The sequence below is a fragment of the Pongo abelii genome, chromosome 9 (genome assembly GCF_028885655.2).
Source record: "Pongo abelii isolate AG06213 chromosome 9, NHGRI_mPonAbe1-v2.0_pri, whole genome shotgun sequence".
NCBI lineage: Eukaryota > Metazoa > Chordata > Mammalia > Primates > Hominidae > Pongo > Pongo abelii.
In genome coordinates, this window is record NC_071994.2 from 91,235,719 (window position 1) to 91,261,590 (window position 25,872).

Genomic DNA, 25,872 nt, shown 5'->3' on the forward strand with positions numbered 1-25,872 from the left:
GCCAATATCATACTGAATGGGCAAAAACTGGAAGCATTCCCTTTGAAAACTGGCACAAGACAAGGATGCCCTCTCTCACCACTCCTATTCAACATAGTGTTGGAAGTACTGGCCAGGGCAATTAGGCAGGAGAAGGAAATAAAGGGTATTCAATTAGGAAAAGAGGAAGTCAAATTGTCCCTGTTTGCAAGACGACATGATTGTATATCTAGAAAACTCCATTGTCTCAGCCCAAAATCTCCTTAAGCTGATAAGCAACTTCATCAAAGTCTCAGGATACAAAATCAATGTACAAAAATCACAAGCATTCTTATACACCAATAACAGACAAACAGAGAGTGAAATCATGAGTGAACTCCCATTCACAATTGCTTCAAAGAGAATAAAATACTTAGGAATCCAACTTACAAGGGATGTGAAGGACCTCTTCAAGGAGAACTACAAACCACTGCTCAATGAAATAAAACAGGACACAAACAAATGGAAGAACATTCCATGCTCATGGGTAGGAAGAATCAATATCATGAAAATGGCCATACTGCCCAAGGTAATTTATAGATTCAATGCCATCCCCATCAAGCTACCAATGACTTTCTTCACAGAATTGAAAAAAACTACTTTAAAGTTCATATGGAACCAAAAAAGAGCCCACATCGCCAAGTCAATCCTAAGCCAAAAGAACAAAGCTGGAGGCATCATGCTACCTGACTTCAAACTATACTACAAGGCTACAGTAACCAAAACAGCATGGTACTGATACCAAAACAGAGATATAGATCAATGGAACAGAACAGAGCCCTCAGAAATAACGCCGCATATCTATAACTATCTGATCTTTGACAAACCTAACAAAAACAAGCAATGGGGAAAGGATTCCCTATTTAATAAATGGTGCTGGGAAAACTGGCTAGCCATATGTAGAAAGCTGAAACTGGATCCCTTCCTTACACCTTATACAAAAATTAATTCAAGATGGATTAAAGACTTAAATGTTAGACCTAAAACCATAAAAACCCTAGAAGAAAACCTAGGCATTACCATTCAGGACATAGGCATGGGCAAGGACTTCATGTCTAAAACACCAAAAGCAATGGCAACAAAAGCCAAAATTGACAAATGGGATCTAATTAAACTAAAGAGCTTCTGCACAGCAAAAGAAACTACCATCAGGGTGAAGAGGCAACCTACAAAATGGGAGAAAATTTTTGCAACCTACTCATTTGACAAAGGCTAATATCCAGAATCTACAATGAACTCCAACAAATTTACAAGAAAAACACAAACAACCCCCAAAAAAACTGGGCAAAGGATATGAACAGACACTTCTCAAAAGAAGACATTTATGCAGCCAAAAGACACATGAAAAAATGCTCATCATCACTGGCCATCAGAGAAATGCAAATCAAAACCACAATGAGATACCATCTCACACCCGTTAGAACGGTAATCATTAAAAAGTCAGGAAACAACAGGTGCTGGAGAGGATGTGGATAAATAGAAACCCTTTTACACTGTTGGTGGGACTGTAAACTAGTTCAACCATTGTGGAAGTCAGTGTGGCGATTCCTCAGGGATCTAGAACTAGAAATTCCATTTGACCCAGCCATACCATTACTGGGTATATACCCAAAGGACTATAAATCATGCTGCTATAAAGACACATGCACATGTATGTTTATTGCGGCACTATTCACAATAGCAAAGACTTGGAACCAACCCAAATGTCCAACAATGATAGACTGGATTAAGAAAATGTGGCACATATACACCATGGAATACTATGCAGCCATAAAAAATGATGAGTTCATGTCCTTTGTAGGGACATAGATGAAATTGGAAATCATCATTCTCAGTAAACTATCACAAGGACAAAAAACCAAACACCACATGTTCTCACTCATAGATGGTAATTGAACTATGAGAACACATGGACACAGGAAGGGGAACATCACACTCTGGGGACTGTTGTGGGGTGGGGGGATAAGGGAGGGATAGCATTAGGAGATATACCTAATGCTAAATGACGAGTTAACGGGTGCAGCACACCAGCATGGCACATGTATACATATGTAACTAACCTGCACATTGTGCACATGTACCCTAAAACTTAAATAATAAAAAAAGAAAAAAAAAAGAAAGACTGGACACCATGTCTTTCAGCTACCATAAAACTTTGCTAAAAAGCCCTAGCATACCATATTATGTGGCGATTATTCATCAGGTTGCCTTATATAATGCAAACTCTTCTTAGGCATTTTATTTTTTGCATTCTCTGTACTGGCTATTGTGTCTAGCATGTAGTGGTTACCAAACACACTTTTAACAAATAAATTAATGTGTTCTAGCAATTAATCCAGATTTTCACAAGCTAGATTCTAAAGTAGCATAAACTAGTTCAGATACATAGACTTTTTAGTGCAAGGATTCTGAACTTTGGCTACATGTTAGAATCACGTGGGAGATCTTTTAAAACCACTGGCTTACTTCATATCAGGTGAGGCCTCAAGGAATGTTTAAAGAGTTTCACAGATGGTGCTAATGTACTGCCAAGATTCAGAACCACTCTTCAGTCTTTTTTACATCCTTTGTGTTTATTTTAAATTAATTTGGTACAAATGACATAGATATGAGTGTAGGTGCCATTTTATCAAGTAAAGCGCAATTTGTCAACATGAGAATAAATGAGCTTCTATATGATTAATGCCCTGTTTACCCCTTCTGAGAATGAGAATTTTTTTTTCCAATGGATACCCCCATTTCAGATTTGTAAAAATTTTAAGGCATACTTTATGTCAAAAATAGACATATCTCTCAAATATTCTTCATATCAACTATGGGAAGTAACTGACGAAACCCAAAGAGGTGAAGTTGTTAGCACTTATATTTTTTTTAAGAGGCAGTTTCTCGTTCTGTTGCTTAGGCTATGCAGTGGCAATCACAGCTCACTGTAACCTCGAACTCCTGGGATTAAGAAATCCTCCTGTCTCAGCCTCTCCAGTAGCTAGGACTACATGTGTGAATCCGCACACCTGGCTAATTTTATTTTTTTGTAGCGATGGTGTCTTGCTATGTTGCCCACGCTGTTCTTGAACGCTTGGCCTCAAGTGATTCTCCTGCCGCAGCCTCCCAAAATGCTGAGATTACAGATATGAGGCACCACACCCTGCCTACCATACAATTTTAAAATAGCAACTCCAATATGTAAAATCATATCCTAGAACCCCAAACTTGTGCTATTTCCAGTTATCTTATGCTGCATCCTAACTCTGTAAACACTCTTCCCCACTGACTCTTAAACTGTGTAAATCTTGAATATTGACATACTTAATTCACATATACCAGAATAAAATATTTTTGTTATAAAATCTCAAGTAGACATTACAGCATTTCTAGAAAAATTTTAAAAAGTAAAGTCATATTAGCAATTCATTATATAAAAATATATTGGGAATTAAAATGTTCAAAATATTACAAGATAATTTATTCAATATTTTATGCAAAAACAAATAGGATGACAAATATTTATTGTCCAGTAAATTCAAAATTAAGTGAATATTTTTTGCATTTTGTTTTTAACTGTTAACATATATATGTACTTCTGTGCATCCATGTACTTCTTAAGCAAATATTAATTGAGCAGTTGTTATATGCTACACCCTGTGCTATGTATAGAGGTTACAAAGAGCAATAACCTCAAGGTTCTGAAAGTCTAGTTGCATATATGTTATACACAAAATCCTAGCTTTTAATTGTTTTACTTGAAATTGTTTTCTAAATTATTTCCTATATTTGTAAATACAGTGGCTAATGATTATTTTCAACTTCACATTTTTCGATTTTATTCATATATAACTATATACGGATATCCTCAAGCAAGTGTTAAAATTAAAACAATTTACATTTAAGCTCATACCTATTTATGAGTGTACTCTGAACTACCTACAATATTTAAGCAATCCATTTTTCAATTACTGCTCACACTTCTATTTTTAACATAATGTATTGCTTTCCCCACTTCTTAGTAATATTTTGAGTGTAGAAAAGCCAAGATATTTGTAGGCTTATCTGTAGATTATAGAACTCTGGAAGGGAATGTGGCTGGAACCCTCTACTAGCCAAGTCACCCTGTGAATTGAACAGAAAGCGCTTTATTTCTAAAGAATGACAATAACTAGGTTGCTATAAGAAACCTTTCTGAATGTGATTTTGAGAGAGGGTGTGTATTATCTCATTGCTAGAGAAATGACTAGAGGCCTAGGTCAAATGACTGAGGTCGGTAATAGTGGTAGCACCCCGTCCATTATGGTGAGTTCTCTATTAGGGCTATTACCCTCTTGCTACCTCTAACATTAATTAGTCTGGCAGACAACCTCAAAGGAAAAATTAGAAGCAATATACCTGTCCTTTTCCCTGAATACTAATAGACGGCCTCCCTCCATCCTACATCCTCCAAAGACCAAGTGGTTAAATGTATTGTTGTTAATATAAAAAAAAAAAAAAAAAAAAAAAAAACCCTTTTTACTTTTTTCTCTCATTAACACTGGTTTCTGCACATATCCAGAAGCTGACCACTGTTACTATGAATGGAAATCTTTAGACAGTATTTCATAAGCATCTTCATTGTATGCAAACAGAGACAGAATACTATAATATTTTAGGTCAAGAAATACAAAATTTCAAAAATTAAATAAATAAAAATAAAAAAAGAAATCGGGAAAAAAAAAAGGAAAAGCCAAGAAAGTTTTCTGTCATCTCCTTTCTTTTTGCATGTCACATTGTCACTCAAAACAATGAAGAGCAATGGCAGGAAAAGAAGAAAGAGGAGAAAAAAACATTTAAATAGGAGATATGGAAGAAAGGGAGGAAGGGAGGGAGGAAAGAAGAAAAAAGAGAGAGTGTGAGAATAAAGTGTGGGAAGAAGACAGGAAGGAAGGTAAGAAGGAAGAAGAGAAAACAAATGCCACAGACAATTATGCAGAAATTTAAAAATCCAAGGGCTATGTAATCTAAAATAAACCTCAAAATTTATAAAGAAGTTATCATCAAATGAGGATTAAAATTGATGTCAAATGTCCAAATTTAAGACTGAGAGTCTCAGCTCAACACCTCTCTTCTGATCTCTTGATGTTCCATGGACTCATGTCTTGTTTCCATAGTGACCGTTTTCACGAGCCTTTTAAATAAGAAAAATTGATTTTCTCTCAACACTTGTTTTCAGAATCTTTCCTCCATTCCTGAAGCAATCCAAAGAAAATTGTCTTTAACTTAAATACCTTTAAGTTAGGTATAAACTATCAACGGTGCATTAGAAGGAAGAGAAATAAGAGGTATTGCGCACCACAAATTAAATATTTAGAAATATATAGATAGAATAATATAGCCTTGTATTTATTCCTGAGTAAATGGTTATAAACTTAGATTTCCATCTTTCATGGAAACATGGACTCTGTAAACCAATCGAGAGCTAGCGAGAAAACAGAAACGTATTTGGAGCATAAGTTTTGCTATTGGGGGATAAGTTAATAACCAATAACTGCTTTTGATTTTTATATGCAACAAAGTCTAAATATTACTCTCCTTCATTAAATAATCTGAAAAATACAATTCAGAAAGTTCCCTAGAAACCTTGGCCTGTTCAACCAGAAACATGCTATCTAAATGTGAGCATTCAATTTTGTCAGATCCATAATTATTAGTTCAAAATTTTAACATTATTATTTTTCTATTTGATCATTATATATCTTGTATCACAGTAATCAATTTCCAGTTAGTAAAAGTAAATAATACATTGAATTAATGTATAACAGTAAACACTAGTGGCTTCCTGATATAAGCTTAATAATCTCCACCTCACTCATATATCTTGACAAATTCCCTTCCTTAAAGTATGAATCGGTCGATTTTGTCCCAAAGTCCCACAAATTTCCATAATCACACAATTTCACAGTAGTCATTTGCTATTTATTTTAATGATTTCATTTTATTTCTATGAATGTATGGCCAATTTTATTTTTATGAAAGTTCATTTTTTTCTATCATGTCACCATCTCTGCTTAGAACATGTCTGCCACATTTTAGCCACTTAATAAATATTTACTGAATGAATACGTGAATTGACATCCTTAAAGTTGCCTTTCATTTACTTCAATAACCCATTAATTCACGAGAAAAAAATTGAAATGAAGACCTATTCAGATTTATGGTTAAAAAAATTAACAGTAGAGACTAGGATTGCAACCCCTGCTTTTTTTTGTTTTCCATTTGCTTGGTAGATCTTCCTCCATCCCTTTATTTTGAGCCTATGTGTGTCTCAGCACATGAGATGGGTCTCCTGAACACAACATACTGATGGGTCTTGACTCCTTATCCAATTTGCCAGTCTGTGTCTTTTAATTGGAGCATTTAGCCCATTTACATTTAAGGCTAATATTGTTATGTGTGAATTTGATCCTGTAATTATGATGTTAGCTGGTTATTTTGCTCGTTAGTTGATGCAGTTTCTTCCTAGCATCGATGGTCTTTACAATTTGGCATGTTTTTGCAGTGGCTGGTACCAGTTGTTCCTTTCCATGTTTAGTGCTTCCTTCAGGAGCTCTTGTAAGGCAGGCCTGGTGGTGACAAAATCTCTCAGCATTTGCTGTCTGTAAAGTATTTTATTTCTCCTTCACTTATGAAGCTTAGTTTGGCTAGATATGAAATTCTGGGTTGAAAATTCTTTTCTTTAAGAAGGTTGAATATTGGCCCCCTCTCTCTTCTGGCCTGTAGTGTTTTCTAGTGAATTTGAATGTTGGCCTGTCTTCCTAGGTTGGAGAAGTTCTCCTGGATAATATCCTGAAGAATGTTTTCCAGCTTGGTTCCATTCTCCCCGTCACTTTCAGGTACACCAATAAGATGTAGATTTGGTCTTTTCACATAGTCCCATATTTCTTGGAGGCTTTGTTCATTTCTTTTTACTCTTTTTTCTCTAAACTTCTCTTCTTGCTTCATTTCATTCATTTGATCTTCAATCACTGATACCCTTTCTTCCAGTTGATAGAATCAGCTACTGAAGCTTGTGCATTCGTCACTTAGTTCTCGTGCCACAGTTTTCAGCTCCATCAGGTCATTTAAGGTCTTCTCTATGCTGTTTATTCTAGTTAGCCATGCGTCTAATCTTTTTTCAAGGTTTTTAAATTCTTTGTAATGGGTTTGAACATCCGCCTTTAGCTCGGAGAAGTTTGTTATTACCGATCTTCTGAAGCCTTCTTCTCTCAACTCGTTAAAGTCATTCAGAGTGAACAGGCAACCTACAGAATGGGAGAAAATTTCTGCAATCTACCCGTCTGACAAAGGGCTAATATCCAGAATCTACAAAGAACTTAAACAAATTTACAAGACAAAATCAAACAACCCCATCAAAAAGTGGGCGAAGGATATGAACAGACACTTCTCAAAACAGACACATGAAAAAATGCTCATCATCACTGGCCATCAGACAAATGCAAATCAAAACCACAATGAGATACCATCTCACACCAGCTAGAATGGTGATCATTAAAAAGTCAGGAAACAACAGGTGCTGGAGAGGATGTGGAGAAATAGAAACACTTTTACACTGTTGGTGGGACTGTAAACTAGTTCAACCATTGTGGAAGACAGTGTGGCGATTCCTCAAGGATCTAGGACTAGAAATACCATTTGACCCAGCCATCCCATTACTGGGTATATACCCAAAAAGTATAAATCATGCTGCTATAAAGACACATGCACATGTATGTTTATTGCGGCACTATTCACAATAGCAAAGACTTCAAACCAACCCAAATGTCCGTCAATGACAGACTGGATTAAGAAAATGTGGCACATATACACCATGGAATACTCTGCAGCCATAAAAAAGGATGAGTTCATGCCCTTTGTAGGGACATGGATGAAGCTGGAAACCATCATTCTGAGCAAACTATCAAAAGGACAGAAAACCAAACCCCACATGTTCTCACTCATAGGTGGGAACTGAACAATGAGAACACTTGGACACAGGGTGGGGAACACCACACACCGGGGGCCTGTCATGGGGTGGGGGGAGTGGGGAGGGATAGCATTAGGAGACATACCTAATGTAAATGACGAGTTAATGGATGCAGCACACCAACATGGCACATGTATACATATGTAAGAAACCTTCATGTTGCGCACATGTGCCCTAGAACTTAAAGTATAATTAAAAAAACAGAAAAACTTTTAGCTAACAGAAAAAAATTAACAGCAGATTACATGTATACATACATAATATATATATAATATATATATGTATGTAGATATAGATATAAGAATATAACCCAGACTACAGTACTTGATAAAAGGGTTGATTAATTTTTTTAAATTCTGATTGCTATGGACTAAATCATGTCCTTTATTATTAAATGCTATTTAAAGATAAAATTATAGAATATTCAGGCTATGATACATCTTTAGAGTTTTCAGATAAAATACAGGAAGCTGTTAAATTTGAATTTCAGATTAACAAAATTTTTTAAAGTATACATTCATAATGAAAATTGCATAACTCTGTGCCCCAAAGATTTCATGGGACATTCTTACACTAAAAATAAGGCTGTTTTACTGAAATTCAAATGTAATTGCGAGTCTTTGCAGGGAAAACAGTGATAATATGATCTGATGGGTGCCAAGATTATGTCCAGGTGCTACATGAGAGCAGATTACAAGCACTTTGGATGCATTCACAAGACACAAATTTAAGATCTCGAGGTCAAATGTTAGAAAGCCATAGTACAGTATGAAGCTACATATACTGAAAGTCGAAAACATGTAACTGGCATACAAGAGTGGGATTATAGTGGAGGGCCATGGTAAAATTCTTTCAGGTGTTTTGAAAAAGCCCTTTCTCCTCTTTAAGCTGAATTGTGAAATCAAAGAGCCTACATCCTGTGGTAATTAATTACAGTAGATATCAAAGAAGCAACATCGAAAAGCAACACCCAGACTAATACAATGTAGCTATTGATGAATTTTTTAGAATGCATGAAAGCATTAGTACATGAAGCCTCTGGCAGTTTCTATGAAATTTTGAAAGTAATTTTGATGAAAGTTACCTAATAATATTTGAGTATCTAAGAACAGCAACTCAGCCTTACACATCTCAGTATTTTTAGCACTTAGCACAGTGCCTGATACTGAGTTAGTATGTAATAATATTTTTAGAATAAATGAATGAATAACTTCTCACCCTCTTAGTTATTCTTTATCCTCTCTGCTTTAAATTCACTTTGTCTAATGGTTGGTCTACTGGGGATTATCTCAGTTAAGACTCAAACTTACAGGGACTATGGAAAATAAGTCATAGAGCTTCCTTCAAGGAAGAAATGCAACCAGAATCTCTGCTCGCAGTATGCAAAACAGGGTAGCAAAGTTATACTGGGTTCAAATGGGCATCACCATCTCTGAGAAACAGCCTGGTACATACACAACAATGGCATTGAGGTGGCTGATGATCCTTGAAGTCAGACAGATGGAGGCATTCTAGTGCATGACCTGCCAGGGCCCTAAAGAGTAGCAAACAGCTGTTTTCCCCTAGTGGAAATGATCAGGCCCAGGTTATGCCATTTTCATTATGAGAAAGGTGTGCTGAGGTTCATAACATTCAACCCTAGCAAGAAATGGCAGTGTGGATAGTATATGGTTAGTGTGACATAAAGGTGCAGGAAAATAATGTTATATAGTGAATGAGATCTATTGAACACCAGGACGGATTTATTTTAGGATGAATAATGGTCCTAAATCTCCCCATTCAAAACAAACAAACAAACAAAAAAGAAAGAAAATGCTTAAGATTCACCTCCATAAAAATTCAAAGAAAATTTAAAATTATCTTTTAAAAAGTTCCAAAAAGTGCTATAATGTTTTGATTTATCCCCATGATAGATGCTTCAATATTTATTTTCAAATAGCAAGAATAAAACAGAAAATCTTTTTTTAAGTAGTGCATGTTTTTCATGCTCCTGCAACGCTCGTGATTAGTTTGCCCTTTAAGTAGCCCAGTAGTAGATGTAAGATGCCAAAACTAATTCTAGCCAGTCCCTTCCTACCGCTGAACCCAGGCTAAAATTGTGACACCTCCATTGGTAACGTATGATTCTGTGATAGGTAATTCCATTCAATAGTCAACAGAGGCAGTCACATAGGATATACCTGTGTGCTGACTGTGGATGCTTTGTCACTATGTCCTTAATGCATTTAAAAATTGTATTTACTCATTGTGAATATCTCATAAATGCACATGATATATCATTTAAAATATATAATACATTAATGAGTAAAAGTAAGTATACCTCCTATTTTCTTATGTCCTTTCAGACGTATGTGAAATGTTTATGTGTTCTTTATTTTTATACAAATTGAGTATAGCATATTAAGCACACTGTTCTACACCTTATTTTTTTATTTTTCAGTACAACTATAGTGGTTTCATGAATGTACAGCATTCCTTTGAAGTGATGTACTGTAATGTTTTACCAGCGCCTATAAACAAGCTGATTCCAGAATTTTTGTATTATCAATAATATAACAAATATCGTTATTAAATATATCATTTTGCACAATGTGAATATGTTCTAGAATATGTCCAAATGGTATTTTCAGTTGTTATTTTGAAGTATATTTTCAAAATTCCTTCCTTAGTAGTTTCTTGGTTTTGAAATGCTCATAATTTTATCTCCTTCTTTTCCTAATAAATACATATCCATCTTTCAAGATCAGCTACTTCCTCAAACATCCACCAATGCAACATGTCATCACACATGTGATCTTGGCAAACAGGACATAAGAAAGATTATATATCAATAGGATCTTAATTTGCATTTTTTAATGAATATGTCAAAATATTATTTCATATGCTTAAGAAACAGCTATAATTTTTCTGTCAACCATTCCTAATCTTTACTACTTTTTGTTTTGAGTTCATCCTGTTTTCTTTATTGATTTGTAATCTTTTTTTAACAAGGAAAGTAGCTCCTTGTGATTCAAGTTGAAATTATTTTTCTAGTTTCCCATTTATCTCTTGACTTTATCTTGTTGATAAAGTGAGATTTTTAAAAATTTTTCAGGGATCAAACTTATCAATCTTTTCTAATGACTTCTGAGTTTTGTTCCTATTTAGAAACACTATTTTGAATAATCAAATTGTTTATTTTCTTCTAAGACTTTTATAGTTTATATTTCATGTCTATTTCCATTTCATTGTGTGAGTTATCATAATTTATTTTGTTCTAAAGTGTGAGGTATAGATCTATTTTTATTTATTCCAGAATTCTATCCACTTTTACCAACCATAAAATTAAATAATCTATTTTTTCTCTACTAATTTGAAGGTCATGTTTATTGTATATAAATAGCCAATTATATTTGGATATATTTTTATATCAGTAGGTATTAAATAACGGCAACTTTGTGCCTTTGCGGACATTTGGCAGTCTCTGGAGATGTTTTTGATTGTCATAACTAGGGAGAGATATTGTCATTTTTGGGTAAAGGCCATGGATGTTGTTAAATCCTACAATGTACCAGACGGCATCTGACAAAAAAGAATTATCCATCCCTAAAGTGCTAAGACTTTACTAATGTTCTAGTTACTCACTACTGTTCTAGACTTTATATTCTGGTCCATTGATCTGTTTGTTTATATCATACAGTATAAACTATTGTAGTTTTCTACTATAATATCTGTGATGGTTAATACTGAGTGTCAACTTGATCGGACTGAAGGATACAAACTATTGATCCTGGGTGTGTTTGTGAGGGTGTTGCCAAAGGAGATTGACATTTGAGTCAGTGGGCTGGGAAAGGCAGACCCACCCTTAATCTGGGTGGGCACCATCTATTCAGCTGTCAGCATGGCCAGAATATAAGCAGGCGGAAAACCGTGAAATGAGAGACTGCCTAGCCTCCTGGCCTACATTTCTCTTGTGCTGAATGCTTCCTGCCCTTGAACATCAGACTCCGTTCTTTAGTTTTGGAACTTGGAATGCCTCTCCTTGCTCCTCAGCCTGCAGATGGCCTATCGTGGGACCCTGTAATCATGTGAGTTAATACTTAATAAACTCCTATAATATATATAGACTACATGTAATTATTTATTTGCCTTGTTTTGTAGGAAATAGAAAATAATTTTGTGGGAAATAGGAAAAAATAGGAGTTTATTAAGTATATATATATAATAGAATGTATACATATATATAAAAAAATAGAATGTATATATATACATATATATATACACACACACACACACACACACATTAATTCCATTAATTCTGTCCTCTACAGAACCCTGACTAATACAACATCTAATAAGGCTATTCTCTCCTCAGTATGTATCTTTTTATTTAAAAAAAAAATCCTGGATTTTACTGATTGTTTACTTTACAAAAAAAAAAAAAAAAAAAGAAAAAAAATGTTTCCCTACCCCCCAAGGTACTAAGTAAATCTCAAAGCATTTTTGTTGACATGGTGTTAAATGTTAAACAATTTAGGGATAATCGCTGTCCTTATATTTTAACACCTCTTATATCAAATATTAATTTGCACTCAACACCTTCTTTTGTATCCCTTTTGTCCTCTAAAATTTTCTTTATTGAGTCCTCCTGTGCTTATTATATTTACTACCTTTTAACATTTATTTGAAATGGGAATTTACCTCCATGATAGTTTTGTAGTGTTCTTTGTTTGAAACTAATTGGTTTTTGTAAATTAATTTTCAGCTTAATTATTTTATCCTTTATAAATATTTTTGACTCTAAAAAGTTTTGAAAAAATTTTGTTTTACAGTAAACAATTACAAGATCTCCAGAGAATAATATCATATCCTTTCTAATTTTTATACCTCTTATTTTCCTTTATCTAATTGTATTGTCTTATAACTCACAGATAATACTATATAGTGATGGTAATAAAGAGTTTCCTTGCTTTGTTTCTGGCTTTAATGAGAATGCTGTTTTCCAATAAGCATAATATATCTCTAACTGTTGCTATTTTGCACAAAATAAATGTTAAATTCTGACAATTTTTATAAACTTTTTTGAGATTATTGTGATTTGTCATTCCTAGGGAAATTTGTTAATAGGTTACCCAATAATAAAACATTGTTTTATTCCTGGAAAACTGTAGCTGGTAATGATTTATTATACTTCTAATATGTTTCTAGAATCTGTTTATTAAGCTTTTAAAAAATGTTTTGTGGTAAAGTATGCATAATGATAAAAATATTAATGCATTTTAATGCAGTAATAAAATATTATTAACATTTTATCTTTTATATTGTGGTAAGGTATGCATAACATAAAATGTATCATTTTAACCATTTTTAAATGTTCTGTGATATTAGTTACATTTACATTTTTGAGTTATCCAATCAATTTTACTCTGCTACTCATAACTTTAATAGAATCTTTAAGTTGTGCATTGCTGATTATTTTTTCAAACTATCTTATTTGGAGTTTTATCTTTTATCTGCTTTCTTTTCTTCTTGTTAACTTTGATCCACCATTGAAGTATTCTCTTGAAACACTTTGAAATTCTTATGTTTTTACGTCTAAACAACAGGAAAATTGGAAAAGAATGTCATAAATATAACATGTTGTTTACCTAATGCTTTATCATTTCCATGGCTCTTTCATGTTCATTATCTTACGTGAATCTCAAGAGAGTACCCATAGGACATACACAATGACTATCATAAACAGCAGTCCCTATTAGTACATATGATGTAACTGATTACAATGCAGATGTTCATATTTAGACAATGTGCAATAAAATAAATATTTATTACTTAACTGCTTCTTTGAAAACCAACTGTAAATGTATAAGCTTAACAACTTCAGGACTAGCATATCATAGTCATCAGTGTAACACTACTACGGATGTTGCTAACTTTTCCAAAATTCTTTTCTATTGCCTACAAAACAAGGCAAATAAAAAATTACATGTAGTCTTTGGATGAAAGTTTTTTGGAGATAATAAGAAATTTAGAATACAAACATTGTGTTCCTGCATAGCATTCTAGTTTTCATTCTAGAGTCACATTTTTAAATTTAAAAACCATCTGATGCCCCAAGTAGATTTACCTAATAGATAATCATGTGAATGTCAGTAAATTGAAATCACATTTAGAAATTTGGTGAACAATACTGAAGTAAAGTGAAAATATTTACTGACTCCTTCCTACTTATTCTTTAGATCTCAGCTTAAATGATTACTTTATCAGGGAAAACTTCCATAGCTCTTCAGGCCAAGTTAGATCTCCATGTTAATATGCACTAATTACATTCTATTTGTTACTTCTGCAACTCTTTCAATTGAAATGAAATAAGAATGTGTATTGTCATTTCTCTGTATATGTTTCTCTTGCTAGACATGACCCTGGTTAATATATCACAGTATCAATGTATTATTATATCTGTCACAATCCAATATAGAGTTAAATAAATGAGGTAGCCATCAACTATACTGTTTTGGACTAAGGCATGTGAGACAAACCACACAGTTAGGGTTTTACCCTCAAAATATTCATGATTGGGTATCCACAGGGCACTTGCGTGAAGTAGAGTTGAAACCATTCAACAAATACTTATTACATATCTACTCTGAGTAAGCTCCAATCTGAGGATTGTGATGCCTACACAAGCATCCAAATGGTACAGAGTAATAAATTACAGATCTAATTACTAGATCAGAGTGACATAAAATTTTTCATAAAATTATTCTTTACCTTCTGAAGGAGCAGCAAAATGTGACTTGGAAAGAGCAGAGAGATATTTGTATGTGCACAGAGAAGACATAAGCTCTTTGTGAGAGATGGCAAGGATATTGGTTTGGCTGGCTCAGTCTCAGTAGCAGGAAAAATGAAGAATGGAACTGGTTGTCTTTGTTCCCTTAACAAAATGAATTATTTCTCACAATAATGAAGGAGGAGGTCTAAAGAATTTAAATAGAAACAAAGAAAACTTTATATAACTTTACATATAAATTTTATATACGTACATATACACATATATAAGTACATGTGTATATGTATATATGCATGCATGTGTATATGTATACATATATGTGTATGTGTATATACATACACACATACATGTTTACATGTATATGTATGTACACATATGTATATATATATTTTTGTGTATGTATGTGTGTATATATTTTGTGTGTGTGTGTGTGTGTGTGTGTGTATTTTACACCAGTCCCGGTATTTCCTCTTGAGTGACTCTGCATGGCATGCTGTGTTCTCCCTAGGGAACTGTGAGTAACAAAACTCTGTAACTCTTTCAAGTTTATCTCTCTTGATCTGTGTTTGCCCTCATAGTACGTCACACAAAGTAATGTAGCCAAATCACTATTAACAGAACATAAATATTCAATCAATTTCAGCAAAAGTATTTTCAGTTTCAGAATCGAATCAACTGAAACTCCCAGAGCATCTTATTTGTCAGCATGACCCTAATCATCTGTGTTTAAACTGACAAAGGAAACTGAGACATTTACTTCTGTTATCTAAGAGAGTAAGCTAGAAAAGTTGAACCAGTTGAATGCCTGTGTCCAAGCCAGTTGTTAACTGAAACATTCACAATGTCACCAACCTATAGGAGGATGACACCCAACTCTAGAAAAATAAAAGAAAATATACTTTTAATTGACAAGAACAATTAGATTTTGACACCTTAAAAATAAATCAAGATGACAGCTAAAATTTATTATAAGCTTTTTCCTGTAAAATATGCAAGTATGTCAACATAAGAAAGCCTACTGTAAATGTAATGAAATAATTTTACAGTTTTATACAACTAGCTGAATGTTAAGTTTTAATTCACTTAAGAGCTATTTTTCATGTCTTGTTTTAATGGATCATTTTATGGGGCTTATTTTTAAAGAGACTTGAAATGAAGGAAGAAATAAAGGAGACAGGATATAGCTTTCCCCAGGAGTACTCAATGAACTTATTCTGTAGCAGTTGTGTTTCTTAGGCATCTGTATGAGTCCAGGAAAGTTTCGGGTTTGAAATAATAATACTATGAATCACTATTAGAAGTATTTATCAAACTGTGTTTTTAACCTAGCTCTAAAATTCTCTGGAGAAAAAGCAGTAACAAAATAATTTATAACTTTGACTTATGTCCTACTCATAGCCTGGGACATCAAATGTTTTTGATTCCTTTCTCTATTAGATAAATTATAGCTTAATTTATCTAAACATCTTTTTGTCAAGTTCTGTTAGCTACTTTTTGCTTTTATGGAAATATTAGATCTACTTTCCTAGGGAAAAAACAAAGCAGAGGACCTCTGGCTTAGTGTGTGGTTGAACATCAAGGATCTGACCTAATTTGAATTCTAGATCCTAGATTTACTAGTTGTGCAAGCTTGAGATGATCACTTGAAATCTCTGAGCATCTGTTTCATATCTTTAAAATATCAACAATGATAGCTTTCTTTTAGAGTTCTCAGAATTTAAAGAGCTAATGCATATGAATACTCTATATAAAACCTTCTAGATAGGAGGTGCTAAATGGTTTGCAAACGTGGGTATAATTTACATAGGCTGTATATCTGTACATATGAATACAAATTTAAGCCAACAAAAGAAGAATTTGCCTTTCCTGATCTATCAATGTCTTGCCTTCATTGTTATCTTTGGCCTGATTATAATAAACACTGAACTTATATTTCATGATACATTTAACACTCCAGTGCTTTCCTAAGTATTTTACACAGAAATGATTGTTTTTATTTTAACAAAATTTAAAAACTACCATGGATTGAACACATAATACCTACCAATCATCATACTAAGCATTTTGTTTCAATCTGAAAATCTTCCTGTGGGTTTGGTGTTTATTTGTAGATTCTTTCTCTCTTGTTTTCTCTCTCTTCCTTCCTACCTTTCTTCCTTCCTTCTGTTCTTATTCCCTATCCCCTTTTATATATTCTATATAGAGTTTATACAGAGACAACACCTAGCCCTCCTTGTGCACAAGTTTGAACTTGGTCAACATTTATTAATAGTTGCCTAATTTAGCAATCTATGATTGTTAAAGCACATTATTAATAGTTTTTTTTTAAAAACTGAACATGTTAATATTGCAAATACTAAACTTCACCATTTAGGACACCTTCAAAGGAGAACTATACATGTTCCATGAAATTGTTGCCTAGGAAACAAATGATTTCCTCTTATTTTTAGCATAGAACTGTAGGTGTGTGAAAGCTCTGAATCAGCCCACACACAGCATGAACACTGATATTTATGAAACCAACATGACAGTAGGGGGGCTTCTACCTAGTGGTCATCAGAGATGAAATGTCTAAATTTTGTCCAAGAATTATTTGACAGATTATATGGATAGGTACTTTCCTCTAAATTACTGAGAGAAGATGGAAAGACAGGTCATACGACTAGATCCTCAGAATAAGGTGACCAGGTAGATTTCTACAAGTATTTTGTTCCTTTTTCAGATAAGAAGTATGAGTGCAAGGACTAAAAAGGGAGATTTAGTCCACTCAAAGAAACTACCAAATATGCATAAGTAAGCAGCAATGAAATATTGCCACAAAATGTCTAGACTCTGCTGAAGGAATTGGTCATACTGTGAATAAAGGTGCAGTTCAGTTTATCAACCTAGGCCAAAGAATAATCTGTGCCCTGTCAGGACAAATAAGATGCATGTACAATTATCTGAAACAATCTAATACCAACACCTTGGAAGTATAATCAAGGTATTCTGTGTCCTCCTTTATGGTTTAACCATTTAAGTGAACTATGGTTAATACATTTTTCATGTTTAAACTGCTTAGTTAAGTTGCATATAAATTATTTCTCCTCAAAGTTCTCAGTATACATATCCAAAAGTTTAGCTTCAAGGTCATACTTTTCTCAGAGAACAATAACATAAAAATAGTGCCACTGGTTTCTTGGAGAACTTCCACTATTTGAAGTATTAATATAAACACATATTTATTAAAATTATTGTTTCTTAATGTGTTATGCTTCCCAATGTGTTATGTTATTTATTAAAATTATTGCTTCCCAATAAGGTGGCAGAACCCTCCAAGGAAGCTTATGTTAAATACGTAATTATTTTGTTTACATTGGGTTCTTAAGACAGTTCTTTTCAGTTTAAAACATAGTTTTCTTATCAGAATCCTCATTCTCTCCATTCTATTCAGAAAAGACTTGAAATTTGAAGAATAGAAGAGGACAAAGATGGTTGATCTATTCTTTGAACATTTTTCCCTGATTTAGCACCTGGAACAGAAGTAGATGACTTTGCCTTTAAACGTCCTTCATGTTTTCTCTCTATCCTAGTTTCTCATTACTTTACCACTGAGGCAAAGAAGAAGAATTGAGAGAAAAATAATCTTCTTTTGTGGCTGCTGATATGGTAGTATGGAGAAGGTACCCCTGACCTTACACAATTTGATGCTCAGATGCTCCAGGGATATGTTGGATTCTGTATTATTGATGAGTCTAGTTTTCTGATGGTATCCAGATTCATTTAATTATCTCTCTTTTCAAGAACCCACTCATATAATACAGCCAAGTTCCTCAACAATGTCACCAAAGATACATGCTGTCAACCACTTCTCTAGGTTGGGAAATTTATTGCTTGACCAGTCAGCTGGCTAGGATGCTTCCTAAATTACATCTCCCAGCTAACTTTCATTAACTTTATGTGGAGCTATTGGAACACTGGAGCCTGCTTCTGCACTTCCAAGATCATCAGAGAATTAAAATATTGTAGGGTCACCACCATATTTTCTTCAGACAGCATATTTTATCTTAGAGTTCTGCTGGCCTAAGTTGCTCTAGAAGGCTCTAGATTTAAGACATGCCTATACTAAAATTAGACACCAAATATATTTATCTTCATATGCATACCTACACTTTAGGTCAAGCTCCCTCAAAAATAATCTCACCATGCACCGGACTGACAGGCCAGATAATTTGTTTTTCAATCACCACTACTCAGGTAGTTAATAAGATACCAATATCCTCTTTTCATAAACCAACCCATTCTTAATTAGAGATTCTCCTGGGACACTCTTTACTAGACCTGAAGGAAGGTAACATCTCACTTTTTTCTTTTCTTTTTTTTTTTTTTTTTTTTTAGATGGAGTCTCGCTGTGTCACCAGGCTGAAGTAGAATGGTGTGATCTCGGCTCACTGCAACCTCCACTTCCTGGGTTCAAGCGATTCTCCTGCCTCAGCCTCCTGAGTAGCTGGGACTACAGACACATGCCACCATGCCTAGTTAATTTTTGTATTTTTAGTAGAGACGGCATTTCACCATGTTGTCCAGGATGGTCTCGATCCCTTGACCTTGTGATCCACCTGCCTCGGCCTCCCAAAGTGCTGGGATTACAGGCAACACCTCACTTCTCTCTCCATTTCAAGAAAAATGCTTGTGCCTATGCCTGTGCCTAATCCAACAGCCAATGTGGTGACAGCCCAGTCCCCCAGAGAGCCCACCACGCAGCCTGTTGGCACATTGTGCTCATACGCACCCAACATGACCAGCCCAGAGACACAACCTCAAGCAATACCACACCACCACCATCACCGACTCCTATAGCCTAGACCACAGAGGCAATAACAGATATCATGGACAAGGATTTCAACTGAAGTAACTGCATGGAGATCATACTACAGAATCCATCCACAGCTAAAGGCAATGCATCCTACCCAACTGACATCCTAGGACCCATCTTCAGGGAAAAGTCTTTTCTAAAAAAGTACCTGATAAAATAGGGGAAAAATGACTGTTCTACTAGATTTGCAGATATGAACACACAGGCACCATACACATAAAAAGACAAGGAAATTTGACACCCCAAAGGAACATAAGTCTTCAGAAATAGATTCCAAAAAAAATGTATTTATGAAATGCCTTAACAGGAAATAAAAATAATGATCCTACAGGAACTCAGGATACAACAAAATACAGACAAACAATTTGATGAATTCAAGAAAATAATTCGTGATATGAATGAGAAGTTCAACAATAAGATAAGTATCATATAAAAGAACCAAGCAGAAATCTTAGAGCTGAATAATTCAATGAATGAAATAAAAAACACAATTGAGAGTTTCAACAAAAGACTAGCTCAAACAAAAGAAGGAATTTCTGAACTTGGAAACAAGTCCTTTGAAATAACAAAGTCAGAAAAATATAGAAATAAAAGAGAATAAAGAGACACTACAGGACTTATGAAACATCATTACATGAACAAATATTTGGAGTATCATATTATTGAAGGAGGCACAGAAAACCTATTTTACACAATAGTGATGGAAAGCTTCCCAATACTTGAGCAAGATATGGACATCCAAATCCAGGAAGCTAAAAATTCCCCAATTAGACTCAGTGTAAAAAGATTCTCTCTAAGCCATGTTATAATCAAACTGTCGTTTTTCAAAGACAAAGTTTAGCTCCCACATATGAGTGAAACATGCAGTATTTTTCTTTCTATGTCTTATTTCACTTAACATAATATCATCCAGGCTCATTTATGTTGCTGCAAATTACAGCATTTAATTCATCTCATGATGGATAGTGTTCCATTGCATGTGTGTGTGTGTGTGTGTGTATATATCTTCAGATATAGTGTTCCACTGTGTGTGTGTGTGTGTGTAACATTTTCTTTGTATATTCGTTTGTTGATGGACACTTAGGTTGATTTTATGTCATGGCTATTGTGAATAGTGCTGCAGTAAAGCTGTGCTCATAGAAGTAGAAAATAGATTTATGGTTATTAGAGGCTGAGAAAAGTAAAAGAAAGGGGAGGATAGGGAGAGGTGATTAATACATATAAAGTTACACGTAGATAGGAGAAATATGTTCTCAGGTTCTATAGCACTATAAGGTAACTATAGTTAATAATGATTTATTGTATTTGTCAAATAGCTGAAAGAGAGGTTGTTGAATGTTCTCAACACACACACACAAAATGTTTGAGATGATGGATATACTAATTACCCTGACTTGATCACTATCTATTGTATTCACGTATCAAAATATTACTCTGTACCCCATAAATACATATAACTATTATGTTTCAATTAAAAACAACTTTTTAAAAAAGTTGTAAACAAAGAATTCTAGAAGCTGCAAGAGAAAAGCATCTAGTTACATATCAGCAAATTCTTATTACTCTGTCAGCAGATTTCTGCAAGCATAAAACTGCAGGCTGGTAAAGAATAGGGAGATATATTCAAATTGGTAAAAGAAAAAGCATGGTACTCAAGAACACTATATTCAGCAAAGCTAGTCTTCAAAAATGAAAGAGAAATAAACACCTTCCTAGACAAGCAAAATCTTAGGAAATTCATTACCACTATACTGGTCTTACACAAAATGCTCAAGGGAGTGCTACAACCAAAAATGAAAGGATGGTAATTACTATCATGAAAACATGTGAAAGTATAAAGCTCACGAGTAGAGATAAGTTCAAAATCAAACTCGGAACACCCTCGTGCTGTAATGAGCTGTGTAAATCTTGTATTCCTGTAGTATCATGGTTTATAGTCAAAATGGTCAAAAACAATAGCTACGATTAGTGGCTAAGGAGCCCACAGTAGATAAAGATGTAAACGGAGGCAACAAAAATATAAATTGTGGAGTGTGAGGAAGAAAATTTAAATGGCATTTTTATGTGGCCAAAGTAAAATTTTTATTAGTTAAAAATAGTCTATTATAACTACAAGACTTTAGCTTCATGATAAGTATAAAGAAAAAATTACAACAGATATACATATAAGAAGGAAAATAAAGTTTAGCACAACAAATAACTACCAAACCACAGACAAAAACAATAAGAGAGGAAGAATGGAATAAATAATCTATGAAAGAACCAGAAAATAATTAACAAAATGGCAGGAATATGTTTTTACTGATCAATAATAACATTGAAGTAAATTGATTAATTTCTTCAATTAAAAGATATAGATTGACTAAATGGATATAATGAGACACAACTATATGCTGCTTATAGGAGACTCACTTTATCCTTGAAGATACATGTAGACTGAAAGTAAAGGGATGGAAAAAGATATTCCAAATAAATGGAAACCAAAAATGAGCAGGACCAACAATGCTTAAATTAGATAAAATAGGCTGTTACAAAAACTATAAAAAGAGACATAATAATGGGGGAAGAACCACATGATCATCTTATTGATGTTAAAAAATAGCATTTTATAAAATGCAGCTCACTTTCATAATAAAAACACTCAAAAAACTAAAAATAGAAGGAAATTTTCTCAGTAAAGGCCATATAGGAAAAACCCACAATTAACATCATATTCAACAGTTAAAAAAAACAAGCTATTGCTCCAAGATGAGAAAGAAGGCAAGAATACCTACTTTTGTGACTTCTGTTCAACATGGTACTGGAAGTCCTAGCTGAAACAATCAGGGAAGAAAATGAAATTAAAGCCATCCAAATTGGAAAGGAAAAAGCAAAATTATATCTCTTTATAGTTGAAATAATCTTACTTGTAGAAAATACTAAATATTCCACACAAAAAAACTTAGTAAAATTAATAAATTCAGCAAAGTTGAAGGATACAAAATCAATTTCATATACTCATGATGAACAATTCACAAAAGGATATTGAGAAAGGAATTTTGTTCACAATAGTATCAAAAAGAGTAAATTACTTAGGAATAAACTAACCAAGAAGGCGAAAGACTTGCACACTACAGACTACAAAATATTGATGAAAAAATTAAAGATGTAAATAAATACAATGAAATATTCATGAATTAGAATAATCATTATTGTTAAAATATTCATACTACCCAAAGTGATCTACAGGTTCAATATAATTCCTATTAAAATCCCTATGGCACCTTTTTCTTAGAATAGAAATCCTAAAATTCATATGGAATTCCAAGGACCCCAAATACCCAATACAATCTTGAGAAAGAAAAACAAAGCTAGAGATCTCATACTTTCTGGTTTCAAAACATATCATAAATCTACAGTAACAAAAACATGGTACTGCTATAAAGACTGACATATAGACCAATGGAACAGAATAGAGAGCCCCAAAATAAACCCACACATATATGGTCAATTGATCTTTGAAAAGGATGCCAAGGTTACACAATGTGAAAAGGAGAGTCTCTTTTTCAAATGGTATCAGAAAACTGGGTATCTACATATGGAAGAATGAAGTTGAATCCTTACCTTATATAATGTACCAAAATTAACTCAAAATGGATTAAAAACCTAAACATAAGACTTGAAACTATAAAACTCCTAGAATAAAATTTAGGAAAAAACTCTATTACGTTGGACTTGGCATGATTTCTTGGAAATTACATTAAAAGCACATCAACAATGAACAAATTAACAAACTGAACTACATCAAATTTTAAAACTTCTCTGCTGAAAACAATCAACTAACTAAAAAAGCAGCCTATGGAATACGTAAAAATATTTACAAAGCATATATCTGATAAGGGGTTAATATTCAGAATATAAAAACAACACCTACAATTCAGTAACTATGACAGCAACAAAACAAATAACTTGATGGAAAAATAGGAAAAGGACTTAAATATAAATTTCTCCAAAGATGTAGAAATGGCCAATTACTATAGGAAAGGATGCTCAACATCACAAATCATCAGGGAAATGCAAATCAAAACCACAATGAGTTACCACCTTATACCAATTAGAATGGTAACTATAAAAAACAGAAACAAAAACCAGAAAATAACAAGTATCAAAAAGGATGCAGAGAAATTGGGTTCTTTTATAGTATTGGTGGGCATGTAAAATGGTACAGCACTTCGGAAAACAGTATAAAAGTTCCTCAAAAAATTAAAAATAAAACTACCGTACAATCCAGCAATCTCACTTCTGGGTATGTACCCAAAATAATTAATAACTGGGGCTGGAAGAAATATTCTCACACCAATGTTTACTCTGCAGTGTTCACATTAGCCAAGAGGTGAAAGCTGTCTCAATGTTTATCAACAATGGAATATTCAATATTAAAAGAAGGAAATCCTTTCACATACTACAACATGAATAAACCTTGAGGACATTATGCCAAGCAAAATAAACCAGTCACAAAAGACAAATATTTCATGTTTCAATTTACAAGAGATATCTAACATAGTAAAACTCTTAAAAACAGAAAGTATAATGGTGTTTGCCCGAAGCTGGGGGAGGGGAGAGTTGTTCAATGGGTATATATTTTCAGTTTTGCAAAATAAAAATAAATTCTAGAAATCTGTTGCACAACAGTGTGCATATAGTTAACACTGCTGTACTATACACTTAAAAATGGTTGCAATGTTGAATTCAGTTATGTGTTTTACTATAATAAAAATTATTAAAATTGTTTGGCTATTTAGATTTTTTGTCTTTTCATATAATATATTGTCCCTTTAATATATGCAGTGTCTTTTTTATCCTAATATTGGTAATTTGTATTTTTTATTGATCCATTTGAACAGAGATTAATTTTATTGATCTTTTTGAAGAAACAGCTTTCAGTGTCACCTTTTCTCGATTGTTTTTAGTTTTCTATTCTTATTGTACTGATTTCTATTTCATTAATTTATTCCCTTATATTTATTATTTTTTCTCTCTTTATTTAGAGCTTACTCTTCTTATTCTAGTTCCTTAAACTGAAGGCTTAGACCATTGATTCATTGCTTTATTCCCGTATAATATTAGTATTTAGTGCTATAAATTTATCTCTAAGTTGTATCTAGCATTTTAATATATTGTACTTTTCTTTCCATTTATTTCATTTATATTTTAAAATTTCCCTTCAGATTTCTTTCTTATTCATGTGTTACTTACATTTCCGAATATTTGAAGATTTTCTCATTTTTTCCTTTATTTCAATTTAGTTCCATTGTGCTTGATGTGCATACTTTATATGATTATAATCATTTTATTAATATTTTATAGGTCCAGGATATATATCTTGATGTATTCTGTGCACATATGAAATAATGCTTTATATGTTTTGTTGGCTATAATGTTCTATAAATAACAATTAGGTCAAGTTGGCTGATAGCTTAGTGCAGATTTCCTATATCCTTACAAATGTTTTTCTAATTATTTTATCAATTATTTTGAGAGGAGCATAGAACTCTACAAATACAATTGTGTATTTTCTATTTATTCTATTAGCTATTTCTTTTTGTATTTTGAACCTTGTTATTCTTTGCATACCCATTTTGGATTATCACATATTCTTATTGAATTTAACCCATCATAATCACATAACCACCTTTGTTTCTTATTCCGAAGTCAATTTGATTATAATTTGGCTAATATTTGCCTGGTATATCATTGCAAATTGAATCCAGCCATATATTTTCAAAAGTATACGATATCATTATTAAATAAGTTTAGTTTTATAAATCCAGCATTATGTCAGTGGAGATTAAATTACTGGAGAGTAATTTAACTAAGTATATAAACAAAATACAAAAAAGTAATAATTATCTCAACTGACCTACACAAATATTTGACAAAAATTCAAAATTTATTCATAATAAAAACTCGCACCACAGTAAGAATTGAAGAGAATATTCTCAACCTATTAAAGTATATCTATGAAAAAACTCACCTAAGAGTGAAGAATTAAATGTTTTCTCTCTTGAAAATCAGAAACAAGTCAAAAATATTTTTTCTTTCTAAATCTCTTTAATATTGTACTGGAGATAGATCATTACTAAAACAATATGACAAGACAAAGACAATGTATATGAATTTGAAAGGAATAAATGAGTATTTATAGATGTCATGACAGTCTATGTAAAAATTCCCACAAAATACACCCCTCAAAAGCTACTA

At 33.2% G+C, this 25,872-nt stretch overlaps 1 protein-coding gene across 3 annotated transcripts in view; it reads right to left on the bottom strand.

Moving 5' to 3' along the window:
- Nucleotides 1-25,872, bottom strand: part of GRM5 (glutamate metabotropic receptor 5) — a 664,926-nt gene that overhangs the window by 591,885 nt on the left and 47,169 nt on the right. For 2 of the 3 annotated variants that reach the window (XM_063711322.1, XM_024255290.3), the window contains exon 4: nucleotides 22,407-22,445. The exons of the other annotated variant lie outside the window; for it this stretch is intronic. The gene's annotated coding sequence lies outside the window, so the exon portion shown is untranslated. The remainder of the gene's footprint in view (nucleotides 1-22,406; nucleotides 22,446-25,872) is intronic. 3 annotated transcript variants of the gene reach the window in all.